General features: G+C 45.2%; 1 long non-coding RNA gene across 2 annotated transcripts; it reads left to right on the plus strand.

Annotated features, from left to right (window-relative positions):
* The first annotated feature begins 18,054 nt into the window (after positions 1–18,054).
* LOC123143957 (uncharacterized) lies at positions 18,055–21,281 on the plus strand. Of its 2 annotated transcripts, none has more exons than XR_006471149.1 (5): positions 18,055–18,634; positions 18,824–18,894; positions 18,991–19,754; positions 19,837–19,879; positions 20,968–21,281. It is a non-coding gene; the product is annotated as an uncharacterized lncRNA (long non-coding RNA). The 2 variants fall into 2 exon arrangements; XR_006471150.1 differs by having other exon boundaries at positions 18,834–18,894.
* The last annotated feature ends 627 nt before the right edge of the window (positions 21,282–21,908 follow it).

Below are 21,908 nucleotides of genomic sequence, written 5' to 3' on the forward strand. Positions count from 1 at the left end.
AATTTCATCTTCACCACATCATTGTCCACATCTTTTTTCTTTTGCATATCGCATAATTCCACGAAGGTATTAAGATGGGACGCGACATCCTCATTAGGAGTACCGGAAAATTGATCTTTCATAACAAGATTCAGCAAAGCAGTATTAATATCACAAGATTCCGCACTAGTGGCGGGAGGAGCAATCAGACTGCCAATAAAATTATTGTTGTTGGTATTTGAGAAATCACATAACTTGGTGTTCTCTTGAGTCATGATGACTACACAACAAGATTGCACTCAAAAACAGATCCGGCAAGAAAACGGCGAACGGAAAAAGAGAGGCGAATAAAACGGCAACTTTTTGTGAAGTGGTGAGAGGAAAACGAGAGGAAAATGGCAAATAATGTAAATTGCGAGGAGATGAGATTTATGATTAGGAACCTGGTATATGTTGAAGATCCTCCCCGGCAACGGCGCCAGAAATTCCTTTTGATGTCGCTTGAAGCTACGTCGGTATTTTCCCAAAGGGGAAGGGATGATGCAGCACAGCGGCGGTAGGTATTTCCCTCAGATATGAAACCATGGTTATAGAACCAGTAGGAGAACCAAGAAACACAACGTAAACAGCCCCTGCACACAGATAACAAATCCTCGGAACCCGACGTGTTAAAGGGGTTGTCAATCCCTTCCGGAGTACGGTGCCTCAAGATAGGCAAACGGACGTGAGATAAATTGTAGTAGATTGATAGATCGAATGCCAAATAAAATAAATAAGAATAAATTGCAGCAAGGTATTTTTGTATTTTTGGTTTAATAGACCTGAAAATAAAATGCAAGGAAAAAGTAGATCGCAAAGGCAAATATATGAGAAAGAGACCCGGGGGCCATAGGTTTCACTAGTGGCTTCTCTCGAGAAAAATAGCAAACGGTGGGTGAACAAATTACTGTTGAGCAATTGATAGAACTTCAAATACTCATGACGATATCCAGGCAATGATCATTGTATAGACATCACGTCCAAGATTAGTAGACCGACTCCTGCCTGCATCTACTACTATTACTCCACACATCGACCGCTATCCAGCATGCATCTAGTATATTAAGTTCATGGGAAAACGGAGTAATGCAATAAGAACGATGACATGATGTAGACAAGATCTATCTATGTAGAGATAGACCCCATCGTTTTATCCTTAGTAGCAACGATACATACGTGTCGGTTCCCCTTCTATCACTGGGATCAAGCACCATAAGATCGAACCCATTACAAAGCACCTCTTCCCATTGCAAGATAAATACACTACTGCAGGATGCTGCTAACGCGACACTACAATCAGAGACCCTTCGACGAAATTGTGTGTGATGCAATAATCGCAAACAGTGGTGTAAAAAACCCGTCAAAAAAGGTGCAAAATGTTTGCGATGGAGGATGCATCAAACATGGTTCAGATTTTAGTTGCGTGTGAGATGCAGGACATACGGTTCAGTTCAATTAACTGTTTGCGATGATGAGGAATAAAAAAACGGGCAGCCAGATGAAGGTGTGTATGATATACAGCATACGGTTCACTAGGATGAACTGTGTGTGATTAGGCAACACAATGAAAACGACTCAACTGAACAAGATATGTGTGATACGCGACAAACATGTCCGTAATCAGAAATGTGTGCGAAGGCCAACAATAACATAGACGATTGCTGCTAATAAGCCGTGTGATTTGCTCTGTCTACAGAAGAATAACCTGTATAAAGACTTGATTCCATAAACAGATTGAACATCGAATCCTATATACCTAAGAAGTTTACCCCACTACTCTATTTATCTCAATATGCAGCCTATCCACGTCATATCTAGGACCTACGTGTACAAAGCTTTCCCAATAGCCCATGCAGCCTGCCCTGTCATCACAATCCTCCGCGATTTATTTTCTCCACAGTAAATTCACCCCGAGGCCATAAACGGCAATTGGAAGCAGGGGAAGCCGGACAAGCAGGATGGCCTCCTTCGCTTCCCCTCCCTTCCCCTTCCTTCCACCCCAAATTTATGGCGATTTCTCTCCTTCGTCGACCTACTTTTTTTTCCATGTGTATATATGGTCACCTCCTCCCCCGCGTTCCTCCCACACCTCCTCCCGCACCAGGTCACTGCCTCTAGACCACGCTTCCTGGAATTGATGATGCCTCATCCTTTGAGCACGCCGGGGCTCTTCTCTGCTTCCAGCGTTGGCGCTCGCGTCAGATCCATGCCACCGTTTTCGTGGCAGGAGAGATGGATGCCCCAAGGCCCAATGATCATGTATTCATCTACGCTGCTGTAGGATGAACGTCATGGCTTTTGCGCCCTTCCTCATTCCTCCACGATGGCATGAGGGATGTCGATCTATGTGCAGGGCAGATGAATTCTTCATGTGCTGTTTATATTCCATATGCATGCATGCAGATCGGTCAAAAAGAGAAAACTCTCGACCGTCGGAAAACAGTACTCATCAGGCTGCCCCCATGGATCTGTTTGTTGTGTTTTCTGCAATCCCACTGTTTTCTGTAGATGACCTGATGGATGTGTGTGTGGTGTTGATCCCTGATCTGATGGATGGATGCGTTCCTGTTCCTGATCGATGCAATAGCTGCAAGGTTATTTTTTTTAGAATCAGTACCCCTCAACTACCACCGCCTCTCCATCATTGTTGCAAGGGGGCGACCTGACATCTCCCCTCTTCTAGATAAAACTCATGGCAACCAGAAGCATACCTTTGTTAAATATAGTATATTTTCTTTGCTCGCTACATAATGAGAACTTTCCTGATTGAATTAGAGTGGGATTTCATCATACGTGGTTATGGTTTCTAAATAGTCAAATATAGGAATACTCTCCTTTCTATTCCGACAGGCGTGGATGGGCGATTGGGTGCCTCGGGAAACCAGCGGGCACGGACCACGGAGGGCGGAAGCGGCGAGCCAGGAGGACCGGCGATGGAAGAGGACAGAGGAGACACGGTCCCCAGCAGCAACTGCTTGGAGAGGGAATTCTCTCTTGAGGAGAGGAGAAGCCGAGCAATTTGCTTGGGTTTGACCTCCACGTATTAACTAAGCCCCTGATTTTTTTTATGAAGTACTCCCTTCGTTTCTAAATATAAGTTTTTTAAAGATTTCACTACCAACCACATACATCCGTATGTAGATGCATTTAGATTATAGATTCACTTATTTTGCTCCATATGTAGTTCATAGTAGAATCTCTACAAAGACTTATATTTAGGAACGGAGGGAGTACAATTTTGCTGCAGCAGATAGATGGACGAAAACACACTTTTAGAACTTTTTAGGGGGGCGCACCCTAAATAGTAATTGATGTGTTATGCATAGGAAAGTTTATTTTATCCTTACTAGATTGTTTGTAAGATGTTTTATTAGATTGCAAGTAACCCACGTTAACCAAATTCTCAGAACTTCGAGCATTCTTTGTCGTCCAAGCAAGGTTCTGCACTTGATACTAACGGATGACAATAGGGATGAATGGATAATTGACATATACCTCTATTAAAGTAATTTCACTGCATATTTTTCCTTTTTGCATCTATGCTTCTACCATAATCAACAAACTGCATTAGACTTTGCCAAGAATACCACCTATTTCAACCCACAACAAAAATGAATGCCACCGAATTCGTGAAACCTACGTATGCTGCTGAAATTGTAAAGTTGAGAATACTATGAAACAACCGCAACGTTATGATTATCCAGTTGTAACTGCTGATTGCATAAGGAATGGAACAACAAATTCCATTGATTTTACCGAGATCACTAATCATAATAGCAACGCCTTACCAAAATCAGCGTTCAAAATAAAGAATAGATCCGGTCTAACTGTTTAACATGTTTTAACACTAATGTTTCATGCAAACATTCTGAACTATTTATCTATGTTCTATCTTTCACCTACCATACCGTGAGACGAATTACTCTCCTTCACTCTATGTATGTTGACACTATATGGTGCTTTGAATTTCTGCAGCAACGCGCGGGGAATTATCTAGTTACATATGTGGCTAGTACACACATGACCTTTGCACACACGAAAGTACGTTCCAAAATGCATATGAAACTCAAATAATGTATAAAAAGGCAAAACGAACCGTGATTAATTTCATATTTTTAGGACGACGCTACTGTATATAGTTGCATGTTGCCTCTGTAAAATAAATCAAGGCGGGAAGAGACATCGTATGTCGTTTCACACACATAGGTGACAAGGTCTCTCTCGGAACCATGAGCCTTTTTGAGAGAAGCTCCGGTTTGTAAGAAGATTGTACCAAAACTTGTCCCAAATTGGACTAATTTTTTACCACAACATGTTGGTGCTATGACATAACACCATGCCAAGTTTCATGATTTTGAGGCGAGTTTTGGATTTACAGTAATTTTAAAACCAGGTTTCTCAATGTTTACTGTCGAGTCGGCACCGCCCTGGATAGGCTTTTTCCTCGTGGGTCCCAAATGATAAATCCAAATCTGTGACTACCATGCAGCTTTTCTTATTAAGAATTATAGCCCTTGGTGTGCAAGCTGAAAATAAGTTTGTGGGTGCTGGTGGGCACTAAAAACTTGCGGTTCTGTAATGAAAAAGATCTCAAGGATCCCGCGAGAGTGATGTTCTTTGCCTATGTTGTGAATGCTTATAATATTTATGTCTTAATTAAAGAAATGGCAAGCCATTGGCCCAGTATGAAATAAAATATGGGTCAAAGCCGAGTTGTAAAGGGTAACAATATCCAACTCCAGCTAACAAACAGTACAAAAGCACGAGGATTAATTGCTCATCAGGTTTAGACAAAATCCAGATTGAACAGGACAATGACATCTAACTCAGCCAAAGTTTTCGGCAGTCACAATCAAATGGATCGGTCTGATCCATAAAATCAAGATCCCCGGCCTGAAAATCTACTAGTCCATGATGACAAGCTGTTGTAAATAGAAGCCAAGCACGATCAGAAGCCCTTAGGTCCACATGAAACTTCTTTTTATGTTGTTCAACACCTGCAGCCGTAAGAAATTTCTTGTTGAAAAACTTAATCCTCACGGACAATAGAGCCCTCGCATTCAACATGAAGAATGTGACAAAGCTAGTTTTTGCATTGTTGGATGCATATCCTTCCAGTGTTACTGTCTTCAAACGAATGTCGTGAGATCTGAGAAAATCCCGGTGCTTCTTGAACCATCGATTGGTTATACCTTTTTCTCCATGTGTTAGTGCCTAAATAGAGATGAAGATTGAAAACAGTTAATGTCTAAAAAAGATTATGTTGAAAGAGTGATAGCTGAACGATTAATTACAGTACATTATATGTAGACTTTCAATGTGCGTGAAATCATCACCTTCATATACAAATTCTCCAAACATGGAAAGCATTGCAGCAAGGCAATAATGATGTTGAGATCAAAACACCACATAGTGATAAATAAGGTCTTGACAGAATCCACCACCACTGAGAGGATGGACAAGGGCTTCATTGAGCATAGAACATAATGTTAGCACTGAAAGTGTACTCCCAAGATGATACTTAACTTATGCGCACAAATGAAAAATGCAAATTACAAAAGTGTACGTGAATAATATATAGTACCTCAATAGGTGTGGAGGCAAACACCATCTCGAACCATTCAAATGGATCACTAATTGCACCCAAGGTCTCCAGTTTAGGCGCAGAGACCACAATTATTTGTGAAGGTTTGTAACAACAATTAAGGAGCAACCTTTGAAGTGAAGGGGCGTCTTCGATGATGAGCTCCTGTCCTTCAAAATGAATTCCAATGCTTACAAGGTGAGACGAATTTATTTTGAGACAAGGGATATGGATTCCTAGTCCAAAAACAAGCACCAAACGCTATAGTGCAGGGCAGCTAGAGTGGATGGTGTTGTGAAGTGAGGCCACCGACAGATCAACCAACACAAGCGCAAGTTTTTTCAGCATTGGCAGTCGAAGCATTTGTACCAGATAGTCTGCTAGATGGCACCGGTTCAAGGTGGCGGTGTGGAGAGAGGAGGAAAACCATGAGATGGGCATCGGTGGTGAGGGCACAGATGCAGCTCTTGGTGGTAACCTATCGCTGTAGTAATGGTAGAACTCAAGCTGCTGGAGTTTACCGAATTGATGGGATGTCAGCCAGGCAGCCACCATGTAGGGTATGTCCAGCAGGTAGCATGTCGGGATGTAGATGCGTTGAACGGAGCCCTCGTGGGAGGAGATGATGGCTCTGGGGAGTTCAGAATCATCATCGACAGATAGCTGACGACAGTCGAGATTAAGAGGCGCGGTGCACCACAGAGTGCGCCACCGAGATGCGAGAACTTGTGTGCAGCAGCCATCCTTGGTGGGGAGAAGGGAGATGATCTCCCCAAGGATTCCGTCTGGGAGATCGCTGATGCGGTCCACCGGAGATTCTACTAGTTCCTCAGGTCCAGGGGGCGCTTCTGGCCGCACAGCCGGGTCCAAGATCTACATCCGGCGGCGGCGCTGGTCCTCATCTGTGTACATACCAATCTGAAAGAAAAAATGGCATAACATGTAGGACATTCAAAATCAACTCTCAAGATCAGGAAGAAAGAAGGCACAAACATATATGTAGGATATTCAAAATCAATTCTCAAGATTTGGCCACGAATTATTAGCACGCAAGCTAACCCTAGTCGGATTATTAGCAAAAATCATCTGTACAGAACAAACAATTAATCACTAACTCTATACGGATAACATTGAAACAATCAATACACTACGTGCATCTAACGAATCTTAATTACTCTGATTTCATGGACTGAGAGAACATAACCATAGGATTTGTATTCCAGAAAAATTATAGAGGGACGGGGTGGGGGATTAACCAGAGAAAACACTTGATATGTTTGCCGCACAAATGGGTATATAGATGACTAACCGGTTTTCCGTCAGAGTCGCAGTTGTTGCCGGATTTGCTGTTGACCTCCGGCTCCGGGTGGGGGGGGCACGACGGCGCTGATGAATTCAAGCTCGTGTTGGAAATATGCCCTAGAGGCAATAATAAATGGTTATTATTATATTTCTTTGTTCATGATAATTGTCTATTGTTCATGCTATAATTGTATTATCCGGAAATCGTAATACATGTGTGAATACATAGACCACAACGTGTCCCTAGTAAGCCTCTAGTTGACTAGCTCGTTGATCAACAGATAGTCACGGTTTCCTGACTATGGACATTGGATGTCATTGATAACGGGATCACGTCATTAGGAGAATGATGTGATGGACAAGACCCAATCCTAAGCATAGCATAAAAGATCATGTAGTTTTGTTTGCTAGAGCTTTTCCAATGTCAAGTATCTATTCCTTAGACCATGAGATCGTGCAACTCCCGGATACCGTAGGAGTGCTTTGGGTGTGCCAAACGTCACAACGTAACTGGGTGACTATAAAGGTACACTGCGGGTATCTCCGAAAGTGTCTGTTGGGTTGGCACGGATCGAGACTGGGATTTGTCACTCCGTGTGACGGAGAGGTATCTCTGGGCCCACTCGGTAATGCATCATCATAATGAGCTCAATGTGACTAAGGCGTTAGTCACGGGATCATGCATTGCGGTACGAGTAAAGAGACTTGCCGGTAACGAGATTGAACAAGGTATTGGGATACCGACGATCGAATCTCGGGCAAGTAACATACCGATTGACAAAGGGAATTGTATACGGGATTGATCGAATCCTCGACATCGTGGTTCATCCGATGAGATCACCGTGGAACATGTGGGAGCCAACATGGGTATCCAGATCCCGCTGTTGGTTATTGACCGGAGAGGCGTCTCGGTCATGTCTGCATGTCTCCCGAACCCGTAGGGTCTACACACTTAAGGTTCGGTGACGCTAGGGTTGTAGAGATATGAGTATGCGGAAACCCGAAAGTTGTTCGGAGTCCCGGATGAGATCCCGGACGTCACGAGGAGTTCTGGAATGGTCCGGAGGTGAAGAATTATATATAGGAAGTCCAGTTTCGGCCACCGGGAAAGTTTCGGGGGTTATCGGTATTGTACCGGGACCACCGGAAGGGTCCCGGGGGTCCACCGGGTGGGGCCACCTGTCCCGGAGGGCCCCATGGGCTGAAGTGGGAAGGGAACCAGCCCATAGTGGGCTGGGGCGCCCCCCATGGGCCTTCCCCCTGCGCCTAGGGTTGGAAACCCTAGGGTGGGGGGCGCCCCACTTGACTTGGGGGGTAAGTTACCCCCCTGGCCGCCGCCCCCCCCCCTCCAGATGGGTTCTAGGCCGGCGCCCCCCCTCCCAGGGGGCCTATATAAAGGGGGGAGGGAGGGCAGCAACATTACAGCCTTGGGCGCCTCCCTCCTCCCCTGCTACACCTCTCTCTCTCGCAGAAGCTCGGCGAAGCCCTGCCGACATCCCGCTACATCCACCACCACGCCGTCGTGCTGTTGGATCTCCATCAACCTCTCCTTCCCCCTTGCTGGATCAAGAAGGAGGAGACGTCGCTGCACCGTACGTGTGTTGAACGCGGAGGTGCCGTCCGTTCGGCACTCGGTCATCGGTGATTTGAATCACGGCGAGTACGACTCCGTCAACAACGTTCATTGGAACGCTTCCGCTCGCGATCTACAAGGGTATGTAGATGCACTCCTTTCCCCTCGTTTCTAGTATACTCCATAGATGGATCTTGGTGAGCGTAGGAAAATTTTAAAATTATGCTACGATTCCCAACAGTGGCATCATGAGCCAGGCCTATGCGTAGTTACTATGCACGAGTAGAACACAAAGTAGTTGTGGGCGTTGATGTTGCCAATTCTTCTTGCCGCTACTAGTCTTATCTTGTTTCGGCGGCATTGTGGGATGAAGCGGCCCGGACCGACCTTACACGTACGCTTACGTGAGACAGGTTCCACCGACTGACATGCACTAGTTGCATAAGGTGGCTAGCGGGTGTCTGTCTCTCCTACTTTAGTCGGAACGGATTCGATGAAAAGGGTCCTTATGAAGGGTAAATAGAAATTGGCAAATCACGTTGTGGTCATACGTAGGTAAGAAACGTTCTTGCTAGAAACCTACAAACCACATAAAAACTTGCAACAACAATTAGAGGACGTCTAACTTGTTTTTGCAGCATGTGCTATGTGATGTGATATGGCCAGAAGATGTGATGAATGATATATGTGATGTATGAGATTGATCATATTCTTGTAATAGGAATCACGACTTGCATGTCGATGAGTATGACAACCGGCAGGAGCCATAGGAGTTGTCTTTATTATTTTGTATGACCTGCGTGTCATTGAATAACGCCATGTAAATTACTTTACTTTGTTGCTAAACGCGTTAGCCATAGAAGTAGAAGTAATCGTTGGCGTGACGACTTCATGAAGACACAATGATGGAGATCATAATGATGGAGATCATGGTGTCATGCCGGTGACGAAGATGATCATGGTGCCCCGAAGATGGAGATCAAAGGAGCATAATGATATTGGCCATATCATGTCACTATTTGATTGCATGTGATGTTTATCATGTTTTGCATCTTATTTGCTTAGAACGACGGTAGTAAGTAAGATGATCCCTTATGATAATTTCAAGAAAAGTGTCCCCCCTAACTGTGCACCGTTGCGAAGGTTCGTTGTTTCGAAGCACCACGTGATGATCGGGTGTGATAGATTCTAACGTTCGAATACAACGGGTGTTGACGAGCCTAGCATGTACAGACATGGCCTCGGAACACACGCAATACACTTAGGTTGACTTGACGAGCCTAGCATGTACAGACATGGCCTCGGAACACGGAGGACCGAAAGGTCGAGCATGAGTCGTATAGAAGATACGATCAACATGGAGATGTTCACCGATCTTGACTAGTCCGTCTCACGTGATGATCGGACACGGCCTAGTTAACTCGGATCATGTTTCACTTAGATGACTAGAGGGATGTCTATCTGAGTGGGAGTTCATTGAATAATTTGATTATATGAACTTAATTATCATGAACTTAGTCTAAAATCTTTACACTATGTCTTGTAGATCAAATGGCCCACGTTGTCCTCAATTTCAACGCGTTCCTAGAGAAAACCAAGCTGAAAGATGATGGCAGCAACTATACGGACTGGGTCCGGAACCTGAGGATCATCCTCATAGCAGCCAAGAAAGATTATGTCTTAGAAGCACCGCTAGGTGAAGCACCAATCCCAGAGAACCAAGACGTTATGAACGCTTGGCAGCAGCGTGCTGATGATTACTCCCTCGTTCAGTGCGGCATGCTTTACAGCTTAGAACCGGGTCTCCAAAAGCGTTTTGAGAAACATGGAGCATATGAGATGTTCGAGGAGCTGAAAATGGTTTTCCAAGCTCATGCCCGGGTCGAGAGATATGAAGTCTCCGACAAGTTCTTCAGCTGTAAAATGGAGGAGAATAGTTCTGTTAGTGAGCACATACTCAGAATGTCTGGGTTACACAACCGCTTATCCCAGCTGGGAGTTAATCTCCCGGATGACGCGGTCATTGACAGAATCCTCCAGTCGCTTCCACCAAGCTACAAGAGCTTTGTGATGAACTTCAATATGCAGGGGATGGAAAAGACCATTCCTGAGGTATATTCAATGCTGAAATCAGCGGAGGTGGAGATCAGAAAAGAACATCAAGTGTTGATGGTGAATAAAACCACTAAGTTCAAGAAGGGCAAGGGTAAGAAGAACTTCAAGAAGGACGGCAAGGGAGTTGCCGCGCCCGGTAAGCCAGTTGCCGGGAAGAAGTCGAAGAATGGACCCAAGCCTGAAACTGAGTGCTTTTATTGCAAGGGAAGTGGTCACTGGAAGCGGAACTGCCCCAAATACTTAGCGGACAAGAAGGCCGGCAACACCAAAGGTATATGTGATATACATGTAATTGATGTGTACCTTACCAGTACTCGTAGTAGCTCCTGGGTATTTGATACCGGTGCGGTTGCTCATATTTGTAACTCAAAACAGGAACTACGGAATAAACGGAGACTGGCGAAGGACGAGGTGACGATGCGCGTCGGGAATGGTTCCAAGGTCGATGTGATCGCCGTCGGCACGCTACCTCTGCATCTACCTACGGGATTAGTTTTAAACCTCAATAATTGTTATTTAGTGCCAGCTTTGAGCATGAACATTGTATCTGGATCTCGTTTAATTCGAGATGGCTACTCATTTAAATCCGAGAATAATGGTTGTTCTATTTATTTGAGAGATATGTTTTATGGTCATGCCCCGCTGGTCAATGGTTTATTCTTGATGAATCTCGAACGTGATGTTACACATATTCATAGTGTGAATACCAAAAGATGTAAAGTTGATAACGATAGTCCCACATACTTGTGGCACTGCCGCCTTGGTCACATTGGTGTCAAGCGCATGAAGAAGCTCCATGCAGATGGACTTTTGGAGTCTCTTGATTACGAATCATTTGACACGTGCGAACCATGCCTCATGGGTAAGATGACCAAGACTCCGTTCTCCGGAACAATGGAGCGAGCAACCAACTTATTGGAAATCATACATACCGATGTGTGCGGTCCAATGAGTGTTGAGGCTCGCGGAGGATATCGTTATGTTCTCACTCTCACTGATGACTTAAGTAGATATGGGTATGTCTACCTAATGAAACACAAGTCTGAAACCTTTGAAAAGTTCAAGGAATTGTAGAGTGAGGTTGAGAATCAACGTGACAGGAAAATAAAGTTCTTACGATCAGATCGTGGTGGAGAATATTTAAGTCACGAGTTTGGTACACACTTAAGGAAATGTGGAATAGTTTCACAACTCACGCCGCCTGGAACACCTCAGAGAAACGGTGTGTCCGAACGTCGTAATCGCACTCTATTGGATATGGTGCGATCTATGATGTCTCTTACCGATTTACCGCTCTCATTTTGGGGCTATGCTTTAGAGACTGCCGCATTCACTTTAAATAGGGCTCCGTCGAAATCCGTTGAGACGACACCGTATGAATTATGGTTTCGGAAGAAACCTAAGCTGTCGTTTCTAAAAGTTTGGGGATGCGATGCTTATGTCAAGAAACTTCAACCTGAAAAGCTCGAACCCAAGTCGGAGAAATGCGTCTTCATAGGATACCCTAAGGAAACTATTGGGTATACCTTCTACCTCAGATCCGAAGGCAAGATCTTCGTTGCCAAGAACGGGTCCTTTCTGGAGAAGGAGTTTCTCTCGAAAGAATTGAGTGGGAGGAAAGTGGAACTTGATGAGGTGATAGTCACCCCTTCCGTACCGGAAAGTAGCGCAGCGCGGGAAGATGTTCCTGTGGTGCCTACACCGACTGGGGAGGAAGTTAATGATGATGATCATGAAGCTTCGGATCAAGTTACTACTGAACTTCGTAGGTCCACAAGGACACGTTCCGCACCAGAGTGGTACGGCAACCCTGTCCTGGAAATCATGTTGTTAGACAACGGTGAACCTTCGAACTATGAAGAAGCGATGGCGGGCCCGGATTCCGACAAATGGCTAGAAGCCATGAAATCCGAGATAGGATCCATGTATGAAAACGAAGTATGGACTTTGACTGACTTGCCCGATGATCGGCGAGCCATAGAAAACAAATGGATCTTTAAGAAGAAGACGGACGCGGATGGTAATGTGACCATCTACAAAGCTCGACTTGTCGCTAAGGGTTATCGACAAGTTCAAGGGGTTGACTACGATGAGACTTTCTCACCCGTAGCGAAGCTGAAGTCCGTCCGAATCATGTTAGCAATTGCCGCATACTATGATTATGAGATATGGCAGATGGACGTCAAAACGGCATTCCTTAACGGCTTCCTTAAGGAAGAGTTGTATATGATGCAGCCGGAAGGTTTTGTCGATCCTAAGAATGCTAACAAAGTATGCAAGCTCCAGCGCTCAATCTATGGGCTGGTGCAAGCATCTCGGAGTTGGAACATTCGCTTTGATGAGATGATCAAAGCGTTTGGGTTTACACAGACTTATGGAGAAGCCTGTGTTTACAAGAAAGTGAGTGGGAGCTCTGTAGCATTTCTCATATTATATGTGGATGACATATTATTGATGGGAAATGATATAGAATTCTTGGAAAGTATAAAGGCCTATTTGAATAAGTGTTTTTCAATGAAGGACCTTGGAGAAGCTGCTTATATATTAGGCATCAAGATCTATAGAGATAGATCAAGACGCCTCATTGGTCTTTCACAGAGTACATACCTTGACAAGATATTGAAGAAGTTCAATATGGATCAGTCCAAGAAGGGGTTCTTGCCTGTATTGCAAGGTGTGCAATTGAGCACGGCTCAATGCCCGACCACGGCAGAAGATAGAGAAAAGATGAGTGTCATCCCCTATGCCTCGGCCATAGGGTCTATTATGTATGCCATGCTGTGTACCAGACCTGATGTAAACCTTGCCGTAAGTTTGGTAGGAAGGTACCAAAGTAATCCCGGCATGGAACACTGGACAGCGGTCAAGAATATCCTGAAGTACCTGAAGAGGACTAAGGATATGTTTCTCGTTTATGGAGGTGACGAAGAGCTCGTCGTAAAGGGTTACGTCGACGCTAGCTTCGACACAGATCTGGATGACTCGAAGTCACAAACCGGATACGTGTATATTTTGAATGGAGGAGCAGTAAGCTGGTGCAGTTGCAAGCAAAGCGTCGTGGCGGGATCTACATGTGAAGCGGAGTACATGGCAGCCTCGGAGGCAGCACAGGAAGCAGTCTGGATGAAGGAGTTCATTACCGACCTAGGGGTGATTCCCAATGCGTCGGGCCCGATGACTCTCTTCTGTGACAACACTGGAGCTATTGCCCTTGCGAAGGAGCCCAGGTTTCACAGGAAGACCAGGCATATCAAGCGTCGCTTCAACTCCATTCGTGAAAGTGTTCAAAATGGAGACATAGATATTTGTAAAGTACATACGGACCTGAATGTAGCAGATCCGTTGACTAAACCTCTCCCTAGAGCAAAACATGATCAACACCAGGACGCAATGGGTGTTCGATTCATCACAATGTAACTAGATTATTGACTCTAGTGCAAGTGGGAGACTGTTGGAAATATGCCCTAGAGGCAATAATAAATGGTTATTATTATATTTCTTTGTTCATGATAATTGTCTATTGTTCATGCTATAATTGTATTATCCGGAAATCGTAATACATGTGTGAATACATAGACCACAACGTGTCCCTAGTAAGCCTCTAGTTGACTAGCTCGTTGATCAACAGATAGTCACGGTTTCCTGACTATGGACATTGGATGTCATTGATAACGGGATCACATCATTAGGAGAATGATGTGATGGACAAGACCCAATCCTAAGCATAGCATAAAAGATCGTGTAGTTTCGTTTGCTAGAGCTTTTCCAATGTCAGGTATCTATTCCTTAGACCATGAGATCGTGCAACTCCCGGATACCGTAGGAGTGCTTTGGGTGTGCCAAACGTCACAACGTAACTGGGTGACTATAAAGGTACACTGCGGGTATCTCCGAAAGTGTCTGTTGGGTTGGCACGGATCGAGACTGGGATTTGTCACTCCGTGTGACGGAGAGGTATCTCTGGGCCCACTCGGTAATGCATCATCATAATGAGCTCAATGTGACTAAGGCGTTAGTCACGGGATCATGCATTGCGGTACGAGTAAAGAGACTTGCCGGTAACGAGATTGAACAAGGTATTGGGATACCGACGATCGAATCTCGGGCAAGTAACATACCGATTGACAAAGGGAATTGTATACGGGATTGATTGAATCCTCGACATCGTGGTTCATCCGATGAGATCATCGTGGAACATGTGGGAGCCAACATGGGTATCCAGATCCCGCTGTTGGTTATTGACCGGAGAGGCGTCTCGGTCATGTCTGCATGTCTCCCGAACCCGTAGGGTCTACACACTTAAGGTTCGGTGACGCTAGGGTTGTAGAGATATGAGTATGCGGAAACCCGAAAGTTGTCCGGAGTCCCGGATGAGATCCCGGACGTCACGAGGAGTTCCAGAATGGTCCGGAGGTGAAGAATTATATATAGGAAGTCCAGTTTCGGCCACTGGGAAAGTTTCGGGGGTTATCGGTATTGTACCGGGACCCGAGGTCCGGGGTCCGGGGGGCCACCTGTCCCGGAGGGCCCCATGGGCTGAAGTGGGAAGGGAACCAGCCCATAGTGGGCTGGGGCGCCCCCCATGGGCCTTCCCCCTGCGCCTAGGGTTGGAAACCCTAGGGTGGGGGGGCGCCCCACTTGACTTGGGGGGTAAGTTACCCCCCGGCCGCCGCCCCCCCTCCAGATGGGTTCTAGGCCGGCGCCCCCCTCCCAGGGGGCCTATATAAAGGGGGGAGGGAGGACAGCAACATTACAGCCTTGGGCGCCTCCCTCCTCCCCTGCTACACCTCTCTCTCTCTCGCAGAAACTCGGCGAAGCCCTGCCAACATCCCGCTACATCCACCACCACGCCGTCGTGCTGCTGGATCTCCATCAACCTCTCCTTCCCCCTTGCTGGATCAAGAAGGAGGAGACGTCGCTGCACCGTACGTGTGTTGAACGCGGAGGTGCCGTCCGTTCGGCACTCGGTCATCGGTGATTTGAATCACGGCGAGTACGACTCCGTCAGCAACGTTCATTGGAACGCTTCCGCTCGCGATCTACAAGGGTATGTAGATGCACTCCTTTCCCCTCGTTGCTAGTATACACCATAGATGGATCTTGGTGAGCGTAGGAAAATTTTAAAATTATGCTACGATTCCCAACAGCTCGTGCTGCTGCCTGCGCGAGACCTCGTCAGCGGCGACGGAAACCTCTGTGGCCAGCTTCACGCATTGTGCGGGTGCTTCACCAGCCCCGGCGTCGCCACTCCCTCCGATGGTGCGCTTCGGCGGCATCGTCATACAATCCGGAGTCCAGACGTCGGTGACCACTATGGACCGGGGGTGCAGCCGCCTATTATGGCCGGCGGCTCGGGCGCGCAATTAATATGGACCAGTGGGAGCGAGGCAGGCTGCGGTCAAAAGTTGTCTCGCCTCCCGGTGAGCCTGCGCGGCGGACGTCTGCCATTCCTACCATCATTTCACACAGCTACTCGCACGCCTCCTTGTCAATACACACACCTGCACGCACGCCTCCCGGTATGCCTGCGCGGCGGACTACTCGCATGCGTCCCGTCAACTCACGCCTGCTCGCGCGGCACACGGGGCGTGTGGCAGCACGTATATTTTTGGTTTATTTTCTGCCGCTTTACTGCTTCACTAAACCGTTTACGTTGAAGAGATGCACAAATCCTGCATTGAACATCTCGCACGCTTCCCGGTGAACCTACGCACCGGGCGAGTTTTGGATTTACTAGAATTTAAAAACCAGGCATCTTTATGTTTTGCCGGCAATCAACAATGCTCTGGTGTTTGAAATTCATTCTCATTTCTTGCATGGGACCTAAGCATGCACATAAGGACACTGATTTGATTTTTCAACCAATTTATATGCACTGGAGCATGTGCATGTACTTCAAATTTTAATTATGCACGTAAATGCATTTAAAACTCAGTTAATGCATAAAAATGTCCAAACGAACCCCAAAAAATCATAAAAATTGACACAACACTCCTGTTGTTCTATGTTGACACGAGAAAAAATTTGAAAGCAATAAGAGGCAATGGATATCGTTTCGTCCCCAAAGGTGGGACGTTCCCTACCGAAACCATCATGCTTGTTGTGAGAAGCTATGGTTTGTGAAAAGCATATACCCAAACCTGCCCCAAATGGGACAAAAAATTTACCACGGCATGTTGATGTCGCTCCATGATAGCATGCCAAGTTTCATGAATTTCAAATGATTTTTGGATTTACTAGAATTTAAAAACTAGGCATCTCAACATTTTGCCGGCAATCAACGGTGCCTTGGTATTTGAAATTCATTCCCATTTCTTGCATGGGACCTAAGCATGCACCGAAGGACACATATTTGATTTTTCAACCAATTTATATGCACTGGAGCATGTGCATGTAGTTTAAATTTTAATTATGCACATAAATGCATTGAAAACTCACTTAATGCATAAAAATGTCCAAACGAACCCCGAAAAATCACAAAAAAACACAACACTCTTGTTGTTATATGTTGACACGAAAAAAATTTGGAAGCAATAAGAGGCAATGGATATCGTTTCGTCCCCAAAGGTGGGGCGTTCCCTACCGAAACCATCATGCTTGTTGTGAGAAGCTCCGGTTTGTGAGAAGCATATACCCAAACCAGCCCCAAATGGGACAAAAAATTTACCACGGCATGTTGATGCCGCTCCATGATAGCATGCCAAGTTTCATGAATTTCAGACAAGCTTTTGGATTTACTAGAATTTAAAAACCAGGCATCTCAATGTTTTACCGGCAATCAACGGTGCCCTGGTGTTTGAAATTCATTCCCATTTCTTGAATGGGACCTAAGCATGCACCCAAGGACACAGATTTGATTTTTCAACCAATTTATATGTATTAGAGCATGTGCATGTAGTTCAAATTTGAATTATGCACATAAATGCATTGAAAACTCAATTAATGCATAAAAATGTCCAAACGAACCCCGAAAAATCCCAAAAATTGACACAACACTCCTGTTGTTCTATGTTGACACGAGAAAAAATTTAAAAGCAATAAGAGGCACTGGCACTACACCACGGTAGAGCTTACATGACACACTTCTGTGGGCAAAAGTTCAATAATCTCCACAAAATAACTGTCGGTGTAGCTTTTAAGTTTTATCTTCGGATCATATGTTGGCATAGGCACATTATTGTGGACACACTAAGTGTCGGCAACCACACAACGACAATGTATCTTTCAGTAATTGCTTAATAACATGTTATGTGTCGGCAGATGTCTGGGTTTTGACATTTTTTCAGTCGCCGTAGGTAGGTACTTAGCGACCTAACATGTGTCAGCGTACATAGGGTGTATGGACACGAACAAAGTGTCCGGGTAGGTGGACACGTGTCAATCGTTGGAAACTTGGCGTGGGATTTCGGCGCGGGTGGAAATTTTTCGGGTTTTTGTGCAAAATAACCTCCACCCCCGAGCAAACAATCCCCAAATCGAACAACTCCACAACCCTAACCCGTGCCCTGTCGCCGCCCACCTTGCGCTCGATCCACGGTCCGGACGCCATCGCCGCCGGCCTCGCGCTCGATCCAAAGTCCGGACGCCATCGCCGCCGGCCTCGCGCTCGATCCAAAGTCCGGCCGCCATCGCCGCCGGCCTCGCGCTCGACCCCGTCGTCAAGCCGTCGTCCCGGAGGTCGCACCCCCCTCCCCCAAGCTCCACCCCACATCCACCCATCCTCGCACTCTGCCCCCTCTCCCCGAGATCGAGCCGCGGTCCTCGCACTCCACAATCCGACGGCCGTCCTCGTGTCCTCCTGACATCCAGCCGTCGTCCTCGCGAATCTCCATCCCTGCTACCTCCGGGGCTCCATCGTCGTGCTCCCGCTGCTGCCGGATCTGCTGCTATCGGGGCTCCATTGCCAGCCTCCCGCTGCTGCCGGACATGCTGATGCCAGGGATCCATCTCCAGGCTCATTATGCTGCTACCGGACCTGCTGCCGGGGCTCCATCTCCTTCGAGTTGTGCCCCTCCCGAATCCAGCCGTCCCCGTGCCTTGAGGTAAGCGTCAACTCCTCCTAAGTTTTCCTTTGCTGTACTGCTGCACTTAATTCATATGTCATTGCTTGTGACAGTAGACAACCGGACAAGAATGTGTTTCTGTTGCTTGATTGTTTTGTACTGCTATTTGCCTGAATAATGAATAATGATTGTTGCTTCACCGATGCAAAACTAACACTGTCGCACTAGCCAAATTCAGATACTTGGAAAATTTGATATTAATGGTGCATCATGGACAAAACGTGGTTGTCTAAGCCTAGGTACATCAAAGTTTCCTTTTTCCCCAACTCATAAGCGGTATAATTATGTCATGAACTATTATGATATCTCTGTTTGTGGTGATTGGGTTGGTGTAGATGAGTCGACAATGAAGCTCGGGGACGTCAAATGGCGCTCGGTGTAGGTGGCCATGGTGGACCTGAAGCTGGCTGAGATAAGCGATGGGGTCAGTGTTGTGCTCCTTCCGTTCTCATTAACCAAATAGTGCAGACTGTGGCTGTATGACTCGTGTATATATCCACTTGGACCACCAAAATCAAACTGATAGCAAGAACTTGATATAGTGCTAAGTTATAGTTCGTAAACAGATCCATATTAGTTTAGAGATCCGCACAACAAATTTATACATTCAGAATGACCACCAAAATCCAGCAGCACAATTAACTAGATTGGAAGAATTTATTTGATTAATATGTGCACATGAAAGAACAAATTAACCCGTGTGAACTATCCACATCGGTCTGAGTTATGCTGAACTTTTTGATCTTTTTACTAACCACATCGGTGGTCTAAAAGAATTAATGAGTAGCAACACAGACTAAGAAATTGCTATTTATCTTATCTATGCTAAGAGACCGGAGACTGAATTTACCAACATGGAAGGATTCCTCAAGAGCACATCAGCACCTGAAGCTGCTGCTGTCGCAGCTCTACAATTTTTCTTCTTTCCGGATGCCCGACAGCCCGAGCATGCAAGAGCAGCAGCACGAGCAGGCCGTGCTGTGCAACATCAGCAGAGCGCTCTCAGTGCAGCGGAACTACTCGGGCGTCTCTGATGACAGTATATTTGATACTGAAGTTGAAGATTGTAGCACGGCATTCGTACTAGTAATAATTACATGTAGGCCTATTTTTGAATGCCTATTTTTCAGTTGTTTTGGGAATCAGACCAAAGAGTAATGATTGTTGTTGTCTTGTTGCAGATCAAAGATGCCAAGAAGACAACTAATGTGCCAGGAGTTGCAGGTACTGACAACAGTTGCCTCTACTTGTTGAAGCTTTAGATTTTTATTTCCTCTTTAAATAGATCATAGATGGTAACCTCAGCTTCATCCTCAATGGCTCGTGATATTGTAGTATCTCTTCATCTAATTTATACATTACAAGTAAGCTGAATGTGTCAAGACAATGTACAAAGAAGTGCAACATAACTACATAAGGCCCAGCCATGTTTCCTCTATAGCATATAAAAGTTTAGTACAATCTACTACTGCCAGTTCTTAAATATTATTACAACCTACAACTCTTAGTATCTGACAAGCCCATTTCTTTATAAACTACTACTGCCTGTTCTTAAATATAACAAGCTACAACTACTACTATGAGTTGTTAACAAATAATATTGCTGATCAGGAATCCTATCTTATGGTATTTATTGCCAAGTTTGTAGGCATCATCTTATCCTTTATAACCTGTTGCAGACTCACAGAGCTGCCATGTTAGCTTATTAACTTGCCACCAGTCTGAACTTTTGAGCTCCAGAATAGAATATTGTAATTCTGATGGTGTCGTGCGGCTCAATTAAGAAACGATTCTGCGGAAGCATATTGATAATCCATGTCCTGATCTTGGTCAAATATGTTACAAACTTGAAAATAGCCACATCCTAATTCTGCATCCTTTCCCCTTGTATTAGTTTAGTTTGTTTGTTGCCATACCAAGCTTATTTTTGAGAATGTGTTTTACTCGTCATAAGCATTTCTGTAGCATATATGCACAAGTAGATTTTCTGGGAATGCTCTTGCTAATAATTCTGGGACATGAAACCAAAAGGAACTCAAGTGTGTTGATCAAATGATGTTGACAAAAATAGCAGAACATTGTTTCCTGTGGTGATTGATTCCTGTGGAGAAGGAAGCCCGCAACACTACACTTCACCGCATAGGAACAAATATATTTGTGTGTATTCATGGTCATATAACAATGTTACTCTCACATGAACAATCAAGTATAAGCTAGCATGTGCCGCTCTAGCCTAACAATCTTCATATGAGCTTTGAACAACTTTTGGAATGATTGCACTTTCGTGACAAATTCATATGGAATATTTTCAGGTACTTAGCCACACCTAGCATTGGATGTGAGGAGGACTTGGAGTGTCATGGAACACATATGGCTGTTTGCAGTATTTTGGACCAACCAACTTCAATTATTTCTTGAATTTTATGTGTGTTCTGAACCATTTGGTGCTTCAAGTGTTTTGGAGTAGAAACTTTGTGCTCATGTATGTGATTTATGTGTTCTGGACCATTGTTTGAATTAGTTCAGACTAGCAAATAGTGGCCCTTTGACTTGTGTGTTCTGGATGGTCAAACTATGCTTGTGAACCTGTGTGAATATATATTTATGTATGTTTGTGAACCTATCATCATTGTTGTCCAATATGTGTTCATCTTGAAGTTGTTTGTTGATCGCATTTGACATTGTATATAGTATATGTATCAAATCATTGGTTTGGCTGTACACTACATTTCCAACAATTTATCTGCTGGTAAACAGATTCTTGCAGAGTAATTGTCAGCCATGGTTACTACCTAGCTAGACAGAATAAGTGTAGGCAATTTGTACGTACCTAGATAGACAGAGTATGTGTCGTCCAAGGTATGTACCTATCTAGACAACATAAGTGTCGGCAAAGGTATAGATCTGTCCAAACAGAACAAGTGTCGGCAAAGGTATATACCTAGCAGGACAACTTATGTGTTGCCAAAAGTGGGGTCTATGTTCACACCCTGTCTGTCGCCGTAGCTAGGGTGTATGCCCACAAATCATGTGTCGGGGTAGGTAGGTGTATGTGCACAGGGAAACTGTCGGCGTAGGTAGGGTGTATGCCGACTCAAAATGTGTCGGCAAATGAACTTCTGTCGGCAATGCCTTTCCCCACAGCAAGTCCTCCGACTGTTCAGTCTTCTGTCAGCATATGTGTTAGCTACAAATTATGTGTCGGCAAAGACACCATATGCCGACAGATTGATGTGTCACCAATACTTGACCG

This window comes from Triticum aestivum, chromosome 6D, assembly GCF_018294505.1.
Source record: "Triticum aestivum cultivar Chinese Spring chromosome 6D, IWGSC CS RefSeq v2.1, whole genome shotgun sequence".
In the NCBI taxonomy this organism is placed as follows: Eukaryota; Viridiplantae; Streptophyta; class Magnoliopsida; order Poales; family Poaceae; genus Triticum; species Triticum aestivum.